This window comes from Balaenoptera musculus, chromosome 8 (genome assembly GCF_009873245.2).
Source record: "Balaenoptera musculus isolate JJ_BM4_2016_0621 chromosome 8, mBalMus1.pri.v3, whole genome shotgun sequence".
Lineage (NCBI taxonomy): Eukaryota > Metazoa > Chordata > Mammalia > Artiodactyla > Balaenopteridae > Balaenoptera > Balaenoptera musculus.
Window position 1 is genome coordinate 72567627 of NC_045792.1, and position 18192 is coordinate 72585818.

At 42.6% G+C, this 18192-nt stretch overlaps 1 protein-coding gene across 7 annotated transcripts in view; it reads left to right on the forward strand.

Annotated features, from left to right (window-relative positions):
• Positions 1-18192, forward strand: part of NAV2 (neuron navigator 2) — a 399145-nt gene that overhangs the window by 205147 nt on the left and 175806 nt on the right. The gene's annotated exons all lie outside the window — the stretch shown is intronic.

Here is an 18192-nt window from a genome sequence, read left to right on the forward strand (position 1 = left end):
CCAGTGATAGTTTTATTTGTGGACACAGGGACCTGATGGAGCTGGGTGGTGATGAAGTCCTGGGCCGGCTAAATCCCAGTGAGTTTCAGTGTCTGTGAACACACGTGATGACTTATGCAGCCGCTGGGGCGATCCTGATGGGTGCGATGATGGGTTGCAGGGATTTCATCAGTGAATTTCTGCTCAGTTAGATCTCAGCCGAGTAACTTCTTTTGGTGCTTACATTCTAATTTCTAAGCAAAATGCCTATGTTTGGTAGTAGTTCTTTAACTTTATCTCATTAAATAAAGATTAGGGAACTATCAAAAGCAAGATGAGCTAAGGCCAATGTTTTTGAGATAGAGAAAGTAGGAGCGGAATTTATATTTGGACTCGAGGACATTTTGGCCTCTTTGCAAAAAAGTGATTCTCGTGCATTTCTGTGTCTCTTGAAAAAGGCTGTTCTGCTTTCAAACACCCACAGCATGGGGCAGATCTTTACATTCTACTTAAACACAATTGGACTTTAATGTCTATACTGCTGGCTACCAAGATGTTAAGTGAAGCAGAAAAAATATGTTTAAATGTAGTATTTTGAGTATGAAATGGGTCACTGTTGATCTTTGTGTTCCTTTGACCTAGCACAGAAGAGATATTTATTACATAAACTACTGCCTCCTGCAGAGTTATTTATCTTTTTTTATTGAAGTATAGTTGATTTACAATATTGTGTTACTTTCAGGTGTATGACAAAGTGATTCAGATGTATAAATATATATATATTTTTCAGATTCTTTTCCAGTATAGGTTATTGCAAGATATTGAATATAGTTCCCTACACTATACAGTACGACCTTGTTGTTTATTTTCTGTATAGTAATGTGTATCTGTTCATCCCATACTCCTAAGTTGTCCCCCCCTTCCCCTTTGGTAACCATAAGTTTGTTTTCTATGTCTGTGAGTTGGTTTCTGTTTTGTAAATAAATTTATTTGTATTATTTTTTAGATTCCACATATAAGTGACATCATCTAATATTTGTTTTTCACTATATGAGTTACTTGACTTAGTGTGGTATTCTCTAGGTCTATTTATGTTGCTGCCAATGGCAATATTTCATTCTTTTTTATGACTGAGTAATATTCCATTGTATGTATATGTGTGTGTGTATGTGTGTGTGTGTGTATATATATACACACACACACACATACACGCACACACACGCTACATCTTCTTTATCCATTCATCTGTCGATGGACACTTTGCATCCATGTCTTGGTTATTGTAAATAATGCTGCTATGAATATTGGGGTGCATGTATCTTTTCAAATTAGAGTTTTCATCTTTCCCAGATATATGGCCAGGAGTGGGATTGCTGCATCATATCATAGCTCTATTTTTAGTTTTCTAAGGAACCTCCATACTGTTTTCCATAGTGGCTGCATCAGTTTACATTCCCACGAACAGTGTAGGTAGGAGGGTTCCCTTTCTGGAGAGTCCATTTTAAACGCCCATCTTCATGAAGACCATCCCATTAGTTTAGCTGGAAATCTTCACCATTGGGAACATGACCCTGTGGGTGTGTCATTCCCTAATCCTTGGATAGTTTCCTAGGGACCCAGACTGTGTCTGACTTCTCTCCGTACTCTGCCTGCCTTTCCAAGGAGTATCACTTTGTACATTTGTTCACCCAGCATGTTTGCCTCCAGACTGGCTTCCATGAGCTGAAAATTCATTGGCATCTCAGAGGGAAACTAGATGAAACAGACACTTTGAGTGCATAGTTTTATTTAAGACAGGGACAGGGCATGTAATCTGAGTTGTGGAAGGGAACCCATGCATTCCTGGCTGCTATTTTAAGACTCTCCTCCTAAATTGATATGCTTCAGGTTTATTTGGTTTAACTCCTGCTCTGGAAGTTGGCTTGTTTCTGTGCATCAGAGTTGTCATGAAAGCAGCTCCTCCAGGATTCCGGCCGGACAGCTGCGGAATAGCTGGCATTTTTCTCTCCTTCACTCTGTATTGACAGCAGGTTTGAATCACCCTGCCCTGTTTTCTGTAACATAACCAGGCCAGAAATCATTTGAAAAACATTTACGATGCCTAATTTGATCTTCTTTTCAATGAGAGAGTGACATTGCCTGGTACATTTTAGGTTTTTGTGTTTGGAGATGTATTAAGAACATAAAAGGACCTCCCTCTTCTGCCTCTCCTATTTCCTGCTGATCAGCATGGGAATGGGGGATCCTTTTACAGTTGGGAAGATCCCATCCGCCCTCTGCTTCCGCCCACATCCTTGGACATTCTTGGAGAAATCTGTCCGCTCATTCTTTTGCTGCTGGCCACCCCAGTTGGGTCATTCCTTCTTGTCAGCTGGATCTCTGGCGGGCTTTCTTAAGCTCACCCAAATCCCTGACAGAGCTCCTCCTCTTCATACAGAGAGAGTCAGAAGTTCTCCAAATGGTAAGCTAGTAAAATGTAAAAACTTAGCCAGAGGGCTTCCCTGGTGGCGCAGTGGTTGAGAATCTGCCTGCCAATGCAGGGGACACGGGTTCGAGCCCTGGTCTGGGAAGATCCCACATGCCGCGGAGCAACTGGGCCCCTGTGCCACAACTACTGAGCCTGCGCGTCTGGAGCCTGTGCTCCGCAACAAGAGAAGCTGCAATAGTGAGAGGCCCGCGCACCGCGATGAAGAGTGGCCCCCACTTGCCCCAACTAGAGAAAGCCCTCGCACAGAAACGAAGACCCAACACAGCCAAAAATAAATAAATAAAAATAAAAAAAATTAAAAAATAAAAAAATAAACTCAGTTATATTAAAAAAAAAAAAAAAAAAAAAAACTTAGCCAGAGCTGCCCGTGTGTGCCCCTGCCCAGCTGCAAGCCAAGTTCAGGCCTTCCTCTCCCTGAAAGGAGAACTTTGAGGCACAGAGGAGAGGGAGACAGGCAGCCCCAGCTCCAGTTCCAGGTCGGCTACTGATTCAAAGAGTGACCTTGAGCAGTTAATCGTGCTCTCTGGGCCCTGGGTTTCTCCTCTTGAAAAAAGGGCATCATACCAGCTGACTGAGTGCTTCCTTTCAGCTCTAATGTACGTTGATCACATGATGGCTCCCTGACGCATGGTGCCTGCCTCTGTGCCTTTCTTGTCCCTCGGCCTTCCTTACCCTCCTACAGGTATTGCCTGGTCTCCAGAAGCTAATAATTCTCTGGATAGCACTTTCTCTTGTCAAAGCCAAAACAAGGACTGCATCCATGGGAACTGCCATTAACCTAGACGCCAGCTGTGGACATGATCAGCCACCTTGTACCAGCTCATGAGAGCCAACTTAAAAATTTTTAGGACTCTCAGAAGACTGTTGATGTCATGTCAATAGCTTGATAGCTGCCATGGCGGGAGTATTTACACCACAGAAATCGGCACACACTGTAAATCAGAACTTTTTTGGTCTTCTTCAGGGTTGTTAGATATTCACTAGTCTACCACAGAGATTCAGATGAAATTGATCTGCCAACTCACAGGTGGAAGAAGACCCAGAGTCTTTCTGGAAGTGTTATGTTTTACTGATTTTGTTTTGTTGGGGTGAAGGTGGGGTTACATTACTGTTGGTCAGTAGTATTTGTTCCTAGTTCCTGTTTTGTTGAAATACTCGAGCCTGTAGATCATGGCGCTTCCCATCCTATGTGCAGTATCCCTCTCTTGGCACTGGAACTGCCCCACCTCCTTCTGTCCTCAAAAGAGTGACATAAGGCTTTGAGCTTAGATTTTTCCTGAAAGTTTAAGGCCATGGAGGGGTTACAGTGTTGCAATACGAACACCTTCAAATTGAATATTGGCTGTTCCTGTTCTTAAAAGTCCTTCAGCTTCCCTGACACTGAGAATTTCTCAGTGACCACATTTTGTTTTGTTTTTAAGACTCCAGCTTCCTACTGTATTGTTCAGTTCTCCTCTTCTCCCTCTCCCTTTCGTATGCCAAGCAGTTGATCTCTGTTTTCTTGTCTCCTTCCAGACCATGCCCCAGAGCCTCATCTTCCACACTTCCTTGGATATGGTGGCCCATATCCAAGGTATTTCTTAAACAAAGCTTCTAAGAGGAGCTCTGGTACCAGCTATTAAAATCATACTGTTTTTCACATTCCTCCGTCTCCAAAGCTTGGTAGCTGACTATCTCCAGTTAGCAATTCGTTTGGGCCTCTCACCTTCTGAGATGGCCTACACTCTGTGGAATGAGTATCTTTCTAAATAAATCCACTTCTTACCTTAAAAAAATAAATAAAAATAATTCATTTTAACTCAAAGCTGGTGCACAGCTTTACTGTGCCAATTCAGTGCATTTATTTGCTGTGTATTTATTGAGTGTTGACTTTCTACCAGCCTTTATGGTTTCACTGAGTCCATCGGGGCCTTAGTTTTTGGTGGGAGGGAGTCTGCAATCAGAAGTTATCTGATTTTTTTTTTTTTTTTTTTTTTTATTGCGCAGGCTTCTCATTGCGGTGGCTTCTCTTGTTGCGGAGCACAGGCTCTAGGCGTGAGGGCTTCAGTAGTTGTGGCACGTGGGCTCCGTAGTTGTGGCTCGCGAGCTCTGGAGCGCAGGCTCAGTAGTTTTGGCGCACGGGCTTACTTACTCCGCAGCATGTGGAATCTTCCGGAACCAGGGCTCGAACCCATGTACACTGCATTGGCAGGCGGATTCTTACCCACTGCGCTACCTAGGAAGTCCAGAAGTTATCTGATTTTCATAAAGAAGAAAATGACTTTTGTTGAGAAGGGGGAACTTGTCAAGTGAACCTTGGAATACTGAATTACCATTTCTCCTCTGCGTTTGACCGTTTAGAGGGAGCTGGTCTGCTGTCTCACTTGAAGCTTCTGCCTTATGGAATAGTTAGTGGTTTCATGCAGGGGCCTTTCATGCAGGGGCCTTTCTCTCAAGTGTGCCGCCTTTGTCGGTGCTGGTCTGTCTCTGAAATGCTTTCTGCCCTCCTTGTTCCTCACTCTTTTTTCCCACCAAGTTTCTACTTCACCTTTTAGGTTTCAGCTCAGACTTTGTTTCCTCTAGAAAGCTTTTCCTGGGCTCAGTTTGAAACCCCTCCTCTGTGTTCCCACAGCACCCTGCCCTTATTCTCTGGTTGTCCTCATCACACTCTATGCTTATCTTGTCCATCCTTCATTTGCAGGTGGGGACTGAGCCCTCTTCTCTTTTCTGTCCCTCGCCATCCCAGAACTTGGTATCTAGAGACTTTAGGTAAATATTTGTTGGTGGGGTAAATGAATGAATGAGCTGTAGAATCATGATTTACAGCTCAGACCCTGGAGCCAGTAGATGTGTACCTGTCATTTGACATTGGACAAGCTACATAATCTTTCCAAGCCTCAGTTTTCTCATCTGTAAAATGAAGATGTAGCAGGATCTACTACTTAGGGTTATTGTGAGAGGTAAATTAGGCAATGCAAGTAAATCGCTTAGAATAGTGCCTTTTATACCATGTATGCTCAATAAGTTATTGAGCTGTTTTTAATTGTTAAAATCATGAAGCGTAAATGATAGGGACATAAACTGGTATTTTTGGTATATGTACCAAAAAGCAATAATTTTCACCATTTAACTGAAGGCAAATGATCCTCTTTCCAAATAACATCGAAAGCTATGTCTGTGATTCTTCAGTAATGAATACTGATGTTGAGATATGCAGCTTGAAGCATCACGTGGCACTTTCAGTTAGACACAAGTACTAAGGAAGAGAAATGGGATAACATACTTTTGAGAAAAAAACAAATCAATATGTATTGAAACATAAAGTCTCTGTTGTTGCTGCTAACTGGCTTAACTAGAAAATACAGTTAGCTAGAATTATCTCTTTTCAGTTATTTAAAGCATTTCTAATTTGCATCTTTGCAGTAACTGACCTAATGATGTTTATCTAATCCTCGTGCATGCATTCAACCACTTAATCAAACAACATTTACCCTGTATCAGGTACTGGAGAAAAAAAGATGAGTGAAACAGAGCCCCTGGCCTCGAGGAATTAATATTCTGGAGTAAGGTCAGCAAACTTTCTCTTAAATGTCCAGATAGTAAATACTTAGGGCTTTACGGGGCATAGGTTCTCTGTTGCAAGTACTCAGTTCTGTCATTGTAGTAAGGAAGCAGCTATAGACAATATGCAAAAGGATGAGCATGGCTGTGTTCCAATAAAGCTTTATTTACAAGGTTGTGGACATAAACAACACGGACCTACTGTTATAGCACAGGGAATTGTATTCAGTATCTTATAATAACCTATAATGGAAAAGAATCTGAAAAAGAATATATATATATGTATGAATCACTTTGCTATACACCTGAAACTAACACAACATTGTAAATTAACTATACTTCAATTAAAAAAAAAAAAAAAAGATTTGGCCGTCAGGCCCTGGTTTGCTGACCCTCTGTCCTAGAGGACATAGGTACTTAGATTGAGCTAAGTCTGGACCAGGCAGGGTCAGCACCAAGGGCTAAGGCCTGTGAAGGACAGAGGATGGGGAGATGAGAAGAGGATGAGATGGGCTGTGACCCTCACAGGAGAAATGGGTTAGGGAGGTGGGAGTGCTGTGCTGGGTGAGGTAAAGGAGAGCAAACCAAGGCCAGGAGGAAGAGATGCATGGCTTGATGCTGAAGCAGGCGATGGCTGGTGTAACTAGGGATCAGTTGTCCCAGACCTGCACTAAACAGCCCACATACTGGCAAAGACCTTTCGCTCTTGGGAGATCTGATTGAACAGCCTGGATCCCACCTCAGAATTTCTGCCAGTTCCTGTGGACTGCCTCCCCCAGCTGATCTCTTGGAAGGTTGTCTCCATTCCACCCTCACCCTGAACACGGAAGCCTATTTCCTTGATGGCTTCCAAGAGAAACCCACTCACAGCAAGCATTTCCAATTTTTTAGTAGCTTTTGTGGCAGTTTATGGTGATGTCACCGGGAGGGATGCGTTGCACATCACGTGTCCCCTGCCTTGCTTGTCCCGCCCACTTCCTTTCCCTCTTTTTCTCTTTTTGATGGGACCAAGCAATTATTTCCTTTATCTTCTGCAAGACATACAGGTTCTCCTAGGACTTCAGCCTCTGGCCCAAGTAACTTATTAAGGAATTCTCCTACCAGAAACAACTCTCTCATCCTAACAGAAATTCTGGTGTTCCCATTACCCTAACAGACGGTGGCTTCCCAGAAATATGCTACTACCCACTGCTCAGCCCACAACCCACCTCCCACCCCCAACTGCATAGCTTTGGTCCCGGCTCTATTACTTTCTCAAAGGAGAGTGAGGGTGGGGCAGCCCTCTGTAGCCTCCGTGTTGGACAGACCTTGGCTTGAATCTCACCTTTGCATTCACCTGCTATGTGTTTTCAGGCCAGTGACTCAGTCTCCCTGAGCCTGATTTATTGTTCTGTGAAATAGACTTGACACCGCTCTCCTCGTTGGGTGGTTGTGAAAATTCAGGAAAAGAACCTGCTTGCCAAGCTCGGTCCTAGTTAGTGTGGGGCTAATGCTAGTTGTCTTTTCCTGCCTTCATTTCCTCCTTTAAGTCCCAAATTGGGGGTATAAACTTGCATCTGGGTTTCTTTCACTCATTTATATCTTTGTTATTGCGCTATGTGTCTCTTGATAGAGGAAGTTTAGCCATTTGCCTTGAACTTGTGGCTTCTGGATTGACAGCTGGGAGGGACTTGATCAGTAGTTGGTTTGATAATAGTCGAGACCATCCACTTTGTTTTGGCTTGTCAGCCAAATTTGGGAAAGAATGAGTGTGGTGTCCGCATGCCTGTTTTTTCCAGCCCCGACTGGGAGGTGACTTGTAAGGACCCTTCATTGCGGAAATAAATTCAGTACGTGTGCTGAATGAAGGGAGTATATGCATGCTGGGTGAGCAGGGAAGAATAACATTCTGATTGAGTTATGTGTCCCATTTTTCATTATGCCTGGAGGCAATGGCTATGCCCTCAGAACTCCTGGGTGTGATTAGTATCATGAGTGCGTTTGGCTGACCAGATTTTACCCTGATCACGTGGAGAATCTATATATTTTTATTTTAATCATTTGGTTTGGGTGCCTGGACACTTTATTTCCTTTTAATACTTTATAAAGAATTAAGTTCTAAAAGTTCTATGCAAGGGTGACAAAACATGGCTTGAATGACTTCCGGGACTGCCTCTTGCTCCCAGACTGAGTGAGGTAACCCACTTTGCCATCCAGAGTTCCATAAGCATTCTCCTATGGCAGTGTTTTCACACTTTGCTGTTACTTCTGCTCTATGGTCTGTCTCACCCATAAGACTTAGGACCCCTTAAAGGCATAGATTTCATATCTATTACTGTATCTCCAGCACCTGGGAAAGGACTCAGAAGAGTCAGAAATGTTGGAGGGATGGGATGGGATCTGATGGATGGAGGAATAGACACTACATGTTGTGGTGGTTTTAGGATTCCAAGGAGAAACATCACCAAATAACTTTAAGCCTCAATCATATTCCTGGTTACTGTACCTCCAGAATTCATTATTCAAGATGACAGAGATCCCCTGGAACAACACTTAATAAGCTTTGGCATGTGTAAGTGTGCGCTAAAACCTCCAAGCTGGTTCGTGAGCGTGCCTGGTTTCCACATTATATCTCATAGCCCTGCACACGGGTGAGAAGCTTCTTGACTGCTTTTCACCGTCATTCATGTGAAGAGCCCTTTGAGTCTTACAGAAACAGAGCAGATGTTGCCAGGAGTGTCTGAGTCATCACGGCAGACAGTGAGAGCTGTGTATTATCTGGGCTGCCTCCAGTGAGCCTGGTGAGGTGGACAAGACACACAGGCCAAAGCCTGCCTTGCACGGGGCCCTGGTTCACAGAGGAACAGAGGGAGCTTGCCAGCGATCTGCAGTCAGCCTGGATGGGGCCGTGGGAAGCGTCTTACGGTCCGTGGGTACTTTGGAACGCACAGGGCCCCAAGAAGCGCAGCTTTTCCTCCCTCTATAAAATCGGGGCAGGGAGAGCATTTAGGGTACCCCCTCCCCGGCCCCATTCTGCTTATGGGACAATTCCACCAGGACTGGGTACAGCGATCCCTTGCTTTAAGAAAGCCCAATATTAGTAGGGGGATGAAAGTGAATCTGCATGCAGATACTTTTGCAAAATGCTCTCCCATCATTGCTCCTTTGCTCCTTATAGCGAAGGAAGAGAGCTTCGGTCACCATCTCCGTTTAGTGAAGTGCATGGGTTAAGAGCATGGACTTTAGTGTTCAGATTCTTGCTCTGTTGCTTCCTAGCCATGACCTTGGGCAAGTTGCTAACATCTCTGAGCTGCAGTAAACCCACTTCATGAGATGCTTATGTGTGAATTAATGACATCATTAGTTAAATGAATTCGGTAAATGAAATTATTTAGTGCACTTTGCACAGTCCCTGGCACTTGGTTAGCACTCAGTAAATGGTAGTTAGGGATGTTAGTTTTAGTTTTACTTATGAATAAGCTGGAGTTTAACTAAACTAAATGACTAGGTCAAGGTTACCAGGCTATTAAGTTGGACTTGCCCCCATCCGCAGAGTCCTGTGTTTGCGCAATTCTTAGGGTGGTGTGAGTTGCACAGAGCAGAATAAAACAATTACCTTGCCGTTCTCTCCACCTCATCATGATTCTCTTGTTTTTAAAAGGTGTCTTAGCTTTACAGCAGAGTTACTAGATTCCTCTAAATGAGTGCTTCGCTTACAAAAACTCAATCTACCCCCAACTTGTCACAGCCAGGCCTGTTGTATAAAACAAAACAGACACCTGAAGGAAATTGCTTCCCGATTTGGATGAATAAAGCTGATGAGCAGTCCTTAGGGACATTTTCTACCTCGGCGTATGTCTTTTTTTTTTTTTTTTTTTTTTCAGAAGAAAAATTCTGTTTTTCCATTAAGGAGACAACTGTCAGGTGAAAAGGCTCAGAAGTCTGGTAGAGCTGGGTGTAGATCAGTGACGGTCACGAAGCCCCGGAATTATTTGATCTATCTGATACCACGTGTCTGCATACTTGGCAGAATCAGGATAAATGACTGCTTTTTTTCCCTCCTGTTCCTGCACTTTTGGCATAATACAATCATAGATAGTGAATAATAGTCCAATTCAGCTCTCAGTTTCTGCATTGATTCCCCTGGAGAAATACAATAAGTTAGTTCTTTGGTTGGCTGCTGATTTTGATTGGCAGAAAAAATAACAGCAGAAAGATTGCATTTTGCCAGCATCCTAAATTCTGAAGAACAAAAACCATACTTAAGTTATTGCCCGGCTGTTTGACATCGCCATTTTTTAAAAAGAGTCTCCTGGAGAGAAAAATTCTCTTTTTTCTCCTGGAAGGAGTTAAAGGTCAGAGAATTTCGCTGTAGCATCTCTGAAAGCTGTTGATGGAAGACTTGATGAAAATACCGTTATCTTGTACCAGAAGAGGAGCACGTACTTTGAGAGTCCAGTTGAGGGTCTCGTCTTCAGGCGGGTAGACTGGGAGTGTAGCTGAAATGTGTAGACTTCAAAATAAAGTTGCCTGGCACTAATCTGTTTGATCTTGAGGCACCTAAAGCCTCGCGCCTCAGTTTCTTCATACCTATCTCATTGGATTTTTAATGCAAAAGAAAAAAGTCAATACAATGAAAGTGCTTTCTCGCACAGTGTCTGCGCAAAGTGCAGGCTCTGTCAGTGTTGGCTGTTATTCTTATTAATATAGGATTATTAAAGTTGTTACAGGTTTTTTTCTTCCATGGAAACCTTTTGTCAAATAAAATCTTACTTGTAAAGAGAGCTGCTCTGGTAGAAGTGGAGCAGAGCAGGTTGGGTCAACTCCCCTTTTCCACAGTTGCTGCGAACACTCCCTTCCCCACCTCACCCCGCCTCCTTGGCCGTGGAGCCCGGGAAGCTCCCACCTTCCAGTGCTGTCGTGGGCCCTTGACCTCTCCTTGTCCACAGAGCAGACCTGAGTCATGGGCCTGCCCTGACAGGTGTTGCTTTAATCCTTTTTGATGGTTCACTGTCAGTGGGTGAAAAAAATCAAAGGGAAAAGAAGACACCTCAGTAAGAAGGTTTCTTCCACTTTCGCCTTTTCCCAGATCCTCTCTTCTCCAAGCTGAATGTCTCCTTCATTTCGGCCACTCCTTGCTGAGAATAGTTTACGGTCATCCTCAGATTCTAGTCCTTATCCTGGGCAAGTTAAAGATTTCTCAGCAGGACTTCCCTGGTAGCGCAGTGGTTAAGAATTCACCTGCCAATGCAGGGGACACGGGTTCGAGCCCTGGTCCGGGAAGATCCCACATGCCACGGAGCAACTAAGCCCGTGCGCCACAACTATTGAGCCTGTGCTCTAGAGCCGGCGAGCCACAACTACTGAGCCCACGTGCCACAACTACTGAAGCCCGCGTGCCTAGAGACCGTGCTCCGCAACAAGAGAAGCCATCGCAATAAGCCTGCGCACCGCAACGAAGAGTAACCCCTGCTTGCCACAACTAGAGAAAGCCGGATTGCAGCAGTGAAGACCCAACGTAGCCATAAATAAATAAGTAAATAAATAGGTATGTAGGTAGATAGATAGATAGATAGGTAGATAGATAGATAGATGTTCTCAGCGTGTTGTAGTAAGACACGAATTCTTTGATACCTGGATGACAGTCACCTGGGGAGCTAGTCAGACCTCCAGCTGCTTGGCTCCATCCCCAGAGATTCTGAACTGGGAGGTTTGGGGGCAGGGCCAGCAAAGCTACTTTATTTAACGAGCCCCAGAGTCCTAAGTTCAGTAACAGCTGTGCCGTTTACTGATTGGGAGACCTTGGAGAAGTCATTACCTGCCCAAGGACCTGTTCCCTTTTGAGGAAATGAGTGACTTAAAGTAGAGGATCTCTAAGAAGCCTTTCCAGGTCCAAAATTCTAAAGATTTCACCATTCTAGCTCTGGTCTGAGCTGTGCGCAACAGGGCAAGATCCTTACATCCCTTCTTCTAAATGTCATTCCTGTGTTCATACAGTCCAAGATCACATCAGTTTTCATGGCTGCCATGTGTCAGGACTGAGTCACAGTGAGCCTGTTGATAGAAATCTTTTTATAGACATCCCCCTGCACAGCCATGACCGCTGCTTCCTGTTTTCATGTAGCTTTTTGGCTTTAGTACAGAGCCTTATCCTAATCCTTTTGAAATGAAAGGGAACAGGTACACGTTAAGGATATTTAGTGTTCAAAATGCATATCATGAAAGCATTCCACAATTTACTAGATTATAACTTCCCAGGGGAAAAAAAGGTGCTTCTTCTTCCTTCTCCTTTGCATAGCTCTCCTGATTAGTGACTATTACCTGTTAGACAGCAGTCTTATCTGCTTTGGGTTACATTCCCATTTTCTGCCCCCCTCCATTAGGACAGTTTACCAGAATGCATCCTATGATAGGCTGTTTCCTTAAGCTATCCCATAAAATCAATTCTATGGCAAAAAATAGGTTTGGGATTCATACTATCCCATTATCATTTTGGATATTCCCAGTGCAAGTGAGCATGTTAAAGGCTCTGAAAAGTCCTGCAGGCAAGAAAACTGACTACTCTTTAGCCCTCTGTTTTCTAAATTTACCTGAGCCTGGAACCCCTTCTCTCTGTTACTGCCTGTTTGTATTGTCTAATAGAAGGCATTCTTGTTTAACACTGGTTTGGAAGCTTCTATTTTGGAGTGCCCACCCCTTGCCCAAAAGAGAAAACAAGAAGACTGGGCTGGTATCTTAGGCGAAGAGAGTCTATAGCATTCCTTAACCAGCTCCATCTTAGGGGGATGTATTTCTAATAGTGTACAACCATTGCACTCTGCCAAAGAGCTGTTAGCTGTGGACGGTGACCTCCTGCGAGAATGAGATTTGCCCCCCTGTAAAGTGTTTATCATCTCTGTGAAATTTCATACACCCTTGAAGCAAGGGAGAAAGTTTTCTACGGCCAGTTTTGTACTTATAGCCGTATACGGTACAAGATAGAGAAATGGCTTGACCAGTTAAAACAAAAGCTTTCTCTTCAAACATATTGCTTGGGATTTTGAACAAGTAAGTTCAAGAGAGAGGAAAGAGTTGTTTTGATGGTGATAAGCCTTCAAGAAATGAAAGATGAAGAATAGGACCGCTTTTTATTGTTAAAGGTATCTTCCTTCAGGTGTCAGCAGTCAAATGATTTGTCTCCTTACCCAACAGAGTGGGAGCATTTACCAATATGTATAGGACACTTTTTGATGTAAAGGGTGTATGGGAGGGAGGGAGGGAAAGATTTTAAGAATTCTCTTTCTAAGGTGTTATTACCAGGTCAACCATAAGCCCAGCTGTATACTAATATTTCAGGCAAGTTAACCTTTGTTTAGTTTCCCCAGTTCTTTATGGCATTAAGTAGGATTGGAAAACGTACCTTGTAAAGCTGGAGAAAATGTAGTGACAACTATGTAGGAAAATGGTACTTTCTTCTTTTACTGCCTTTTAGCTCCATCTAGAGCAACAAATGACCTCATTACCCATAGTTTCACTTGGTTTTATCCAAAATAAGCCACGGAAGGGAAAGAATTACCTTGAAATTACATTCCGCACATTCATTTTTGGTCACGCCCTCATAAGGTACTGGCGTGTTTATACGTAATCTTTTTGATGACCCAGTATAGCAAAATTCTCACCATTCATAGCAGGAAACGCATTAAAAGCATCACCAAGGATTCTAGTCTTCTGAGTTCACTTAGTTGTAAAGAGAACAACTGGCACGGTTAGCCAAGAGGGACAAGCCAGGCACACCTGATTTTAATTTTGAGCCATATGGAGGGATCCAGTGTGGGTAATAGTTGTTATTTGTTTATTGATTTCTGGGCACCTGTCAGTGCATCACTTTCACTAAGGGAAATGAGCCAGTCTTGAAAGGACAAAGGCACGGATTTCCAACAAGCATTTCTGGGACCTAGTGCATCAGCCATTCTTGTGAGTAAGCTAAGTGTGACCACTAACTACAACGCAGGGCAGCAAATGTCAGGACCCCAGAGAAGGCCTGGAAGAGGCTTCCGTCTCTTTAGATGAAAAGAGATGGCCTCTGGTTTGGGGGTTCGGGAGGTTTCCTAGAAGAAACGGCATGAAAGGTAGACTGGGGGGGGCGGTGAAAGTCAGGTAGGGATGTGAGGCAATGAGGGGGGCAAGGAAGCATCCCAGTTGGAAGAAACAGCTTGACCAAAGAGTCACTGATGGCCAATTTAAGGAAGAAAAAGCCTAGTGGTGTAATTTGCTTCCCTGCTTGAGTTTCTTAAAAAGGATCACTATTCCTTTGAAGCAGATATTTTTTCAAGCTAGAATAAAATAATACTAATAAATTAATATTCGAAACTATGTAATTTCATGTGATTCATTAACATCAAAGATAAACTTTAGTTTAACAAACATTTATTGAGCCCTTATTGTGTGCCAGACCCTGTGCTAAGCACTGGAAATAAAGTAGTAAACCCCTCACCCGTTTAGGCTGTGGTGGTCAGAATTCGGTTACTTGCAGCCAAATGCAATCTTTTTCTTTCTTTCTTTTTTTTTTTTCATTGTGAACATTCCTCCCTTCCCCCAGCCCATGGCAACCACCCTTCTACTTTCTGTCTCTATGAACTTGATTACTCACGGGACCTCTTATAAGTGGAATCAAACAATATCTGCCTTTCATGACTGGCTTGTTTCACTTAGCATAATGTCTTCAAGGTTCATCCATATTGTAGCAAGTGTCAGAATTTCCTTCCTTTTGAAGGCTGAATTAGTACTCCATTGTGTGTGCATGCGTGTGTACGTGTTTGTGTGTGTGTATACATATATATATACACCACACTTAGCTTATTCATTCATTTATCCGAACAATATCTATTGTTTAACCATTGATGGACACTTAGGTTGCTTGCACCTTTTGGCTATTGTGAATAATGTTGCTATGAACGTGGGTGTACAAATATCTGTTCAGGTCCCTGCTTTCACTTCTTTCGGGTATATACCCAGGAGTGGAATTGATAGATCATATTCTATGTTTAATTTTTTGAGGAATTGCCATTCTGTTTTCCACAATGGCTGCACAATCTTCTATTCCCACAGTAGTACACAAAGGTTCCAGTTTCTCCACATCCTCACAAACACTCGTTATTTTCTGTTTTGTTTTGTTTTTAATAATATCCGTCCTAATTTGTATGAAGTGGTATCTCATTGTGGTTTTTGATTTGCATTCCCTGGTGAGTAGTGATGTTGAACGTCTTTCTGTGTGTGTATTGGTCATATGTATATCTTCTTTGGAGAAATGTCTATTCAAGTCCTTTACCCATTTTTCAATCAGGTTGTTGTTGAGTTATATGAGTTCTTTATATGTTCAAGTCCTTATCAGATGTATGATTTGCAAGTATTATCTTCCATAGTTTGTTTTTTCATTCTGTTGATTATGTCCTTTGATGTACAAGTTTTTAACTTTGATGAAGTCCAACTTACCTATTTTTTTTTTTTTTGCTCATGCTTTTTGTGTCATATCCAAGAAATCATTTCCAAACCCAGTGTCATGAAGTTTTTGCCCTGTGTTTTCTTGTAAGAGTTTTATAGTTTTAACTCTTACATTTAGGTCTTTGATCCATCTTAGGTTAATTTTTGTATGGTATAAGGTAAGAATCCACCTTCATTTTTTTGCACATAGATATCCAGTTTTCCCAGCACATTTGTTGAAAAGACCGTCTTTACCCCACTGAATATTCTTGAAAATTATTTGACCATATATGCAAAGGTTTATATCTGGCCTCTCTCATTCATTGATCTATATGACTGTCTTTGCCAGCATCACAATGATTTGATTACCGTAGCTTTGTAGTAAGTTTTGAATCAGGAAGTATGAGACCTCCAAGTTTGTTCTTTTTCAAGATTGTTTTGGCTATTCAGAGTCCCTTGAGATTCCATCTAAATTTTTGTATGGATTTTTCTATTTCAACAAAAACATCATTGGGATTTTGATAGGGACTGACTTAACAGAGCAACTTTAAAGAAAATATTTGTTTATATAAATCATCATTCTTATTCTAACTTGGATGTTTTAGGAGCCTATGGAGTTGTAGACACAAAATGATCCTTAGAGAATATGAATCCAGAGCCCAGCTCCCTCTACACCATGCCCTTTCCCTTTCTGTACACTTTTCTTGGTACTTCTCCTGACGCCCCCTCTCCATCTTTCTGTACCTCCAAGGATCCTCTCAAAGAAGGAGTTGGAGAGAAACTATGTTTAAGCCCATGCCCTTAATTTTAGACATTGATCACAACAGTGTTGAGAAGGCGCCTCGGGCCAGGCTCCAGGAATCCTGAAGAACCACTAAGTGGATTGAGTGAGGTTCATTTACGTGCCCCTCTGTGGTCCGGTGGCTAACATGGTTGTAAAGAAACTGACCTGAGTCACTCTGGAAACAATCTCCAGCCTGTATGGCTAGAGTCCATGAACCTACAAAAAAAACACAAAAAACAAAAACAAAAAACTGGTTTCAATTGTCTGAACAAATTTGAATGCTCAAGATTGATACCTTGACAAATTATAGGAAATTGTAAACATTTTCCCAGGCCCAATTATCAGGCCTTTTCCTGAAGGTGATGGAGAGGATTTAGGCAGGAACCATCCCCAGGGCAGGTTTAAAATCATAGTAGGGTGACTGGAGCTGAGGTCAGCTGGCCTCACTGCCTGGGTGCCTGCTGCCATCCGGACCAGACCACCAATGTCTCCCTAAGTAGGAAGCTGGGGACAGAAGGGGCCGGGGACCAGTGCTGGCCCTCTTGGAAGTAGAGAGGAAGAAATGCTTATTTATCTGCCTTGGACAGTATTTCCATTTAGAAAGTATTTTGGTTACTGTCAGGGAAGGTTGAGGCTGGTTGCCAGAAAAACCAAACTTTTCCCCTCCCCACAGGAGGATTAATGCTCTCCCTAAACTCTTAAAAAAAACAAAAAAGCCTTTTCTCTTCTTCAAAGGCCTCCTGTTTCTGCAGTATTTCAAATGAGACTTTTCCTTTTTGCGATGGTTTGTCAGTTGGTGGTGGGTGAACCTGGCGAGCTGGCCTTTTAAAGCCGAGATGTTCAGGCTGCAGGGTGTGGTCCACTGGTGGGTCATAAAATCCGTTCAGGGCCCCTGTGATCAGCATTTTAAAAAATGGACTAGGGCAAAATATACCGGTGTCTATTACATACAGTAAGTCTTGATATTTTTAATTTTACATATGGATATTTGGGATGTTTATTGGGCATGATGTAATGTGTTATCCTTACTATGTTTAGTAATCTGAAACTTAAGACCGTTATTCTTAAAATTACCTTTGGCTAAACAAAGGCCTGGTCATGTTCCCAGATCTGGCCAATTCTCAGCAAAATGTCGTGCTAAACAAATACATATAAATAAATAAAGCTATAAAAGTAGCCATTTCAGATGAGTTTTTTATTTTTTTATTTTTTTATTTATTTATTTTTGGCTGTGTTGGGTCTTCGTTTCTGTGCGAGGGCTTTCTCTAGTTGCGGTGACCGGGGGCCACTCTTAATCGCGGTGCGCGGGCCTCTCACTATCGCGGCCTCTCTTGTTGCGGAGCACAGGCTCCAGACGCGCAGGCTCAGTAGTTGTGGCTCACGGGCCCAGTTGCTCTGCGGCATGTGGGATCTTCCCAGACCAGGGCTCGAACCCGCGTCCCCTGCATTAGCAGGCAGACCCTCAACCACTGCGCCACCAGGGAAACCCCTCAGATTAGTTTTTGAACCTAGTCCTTATTTGGGCCTTCTGATTTAATTTCTCTTGGGTTGATTGCATTTTCCAAAAGAATAAATTGAGTATAAAACAAGTATTATTAAAATACTTATGTATTTTACATATAAAATAAGTATTTCTGATTTAATGGAACAGTGTTTCCCCAACTTTAGTCTGTCACAAACTTTCTGCGTGATTTTTGCCACATTGGTGAACTGCTTGTGTTTTTATTTGTTTCATATTTTCCTTAAATCAACTCAAATTAAATCTACATCTACTGTCTGTGAAACTGTTGATTTATATATGGGCTGCTTATCTATTCTGATACGCAATAAAATAAATACGTAACTTTTCAAATATAAAAATGTTTATCCACGTGCCATCAAAAATGTTCATCTCACCTCTTTACCCCACATACCATTATTGGGAGAACACTGGTAGTCAGAACATTTCTTTTGTGCTTTCCTC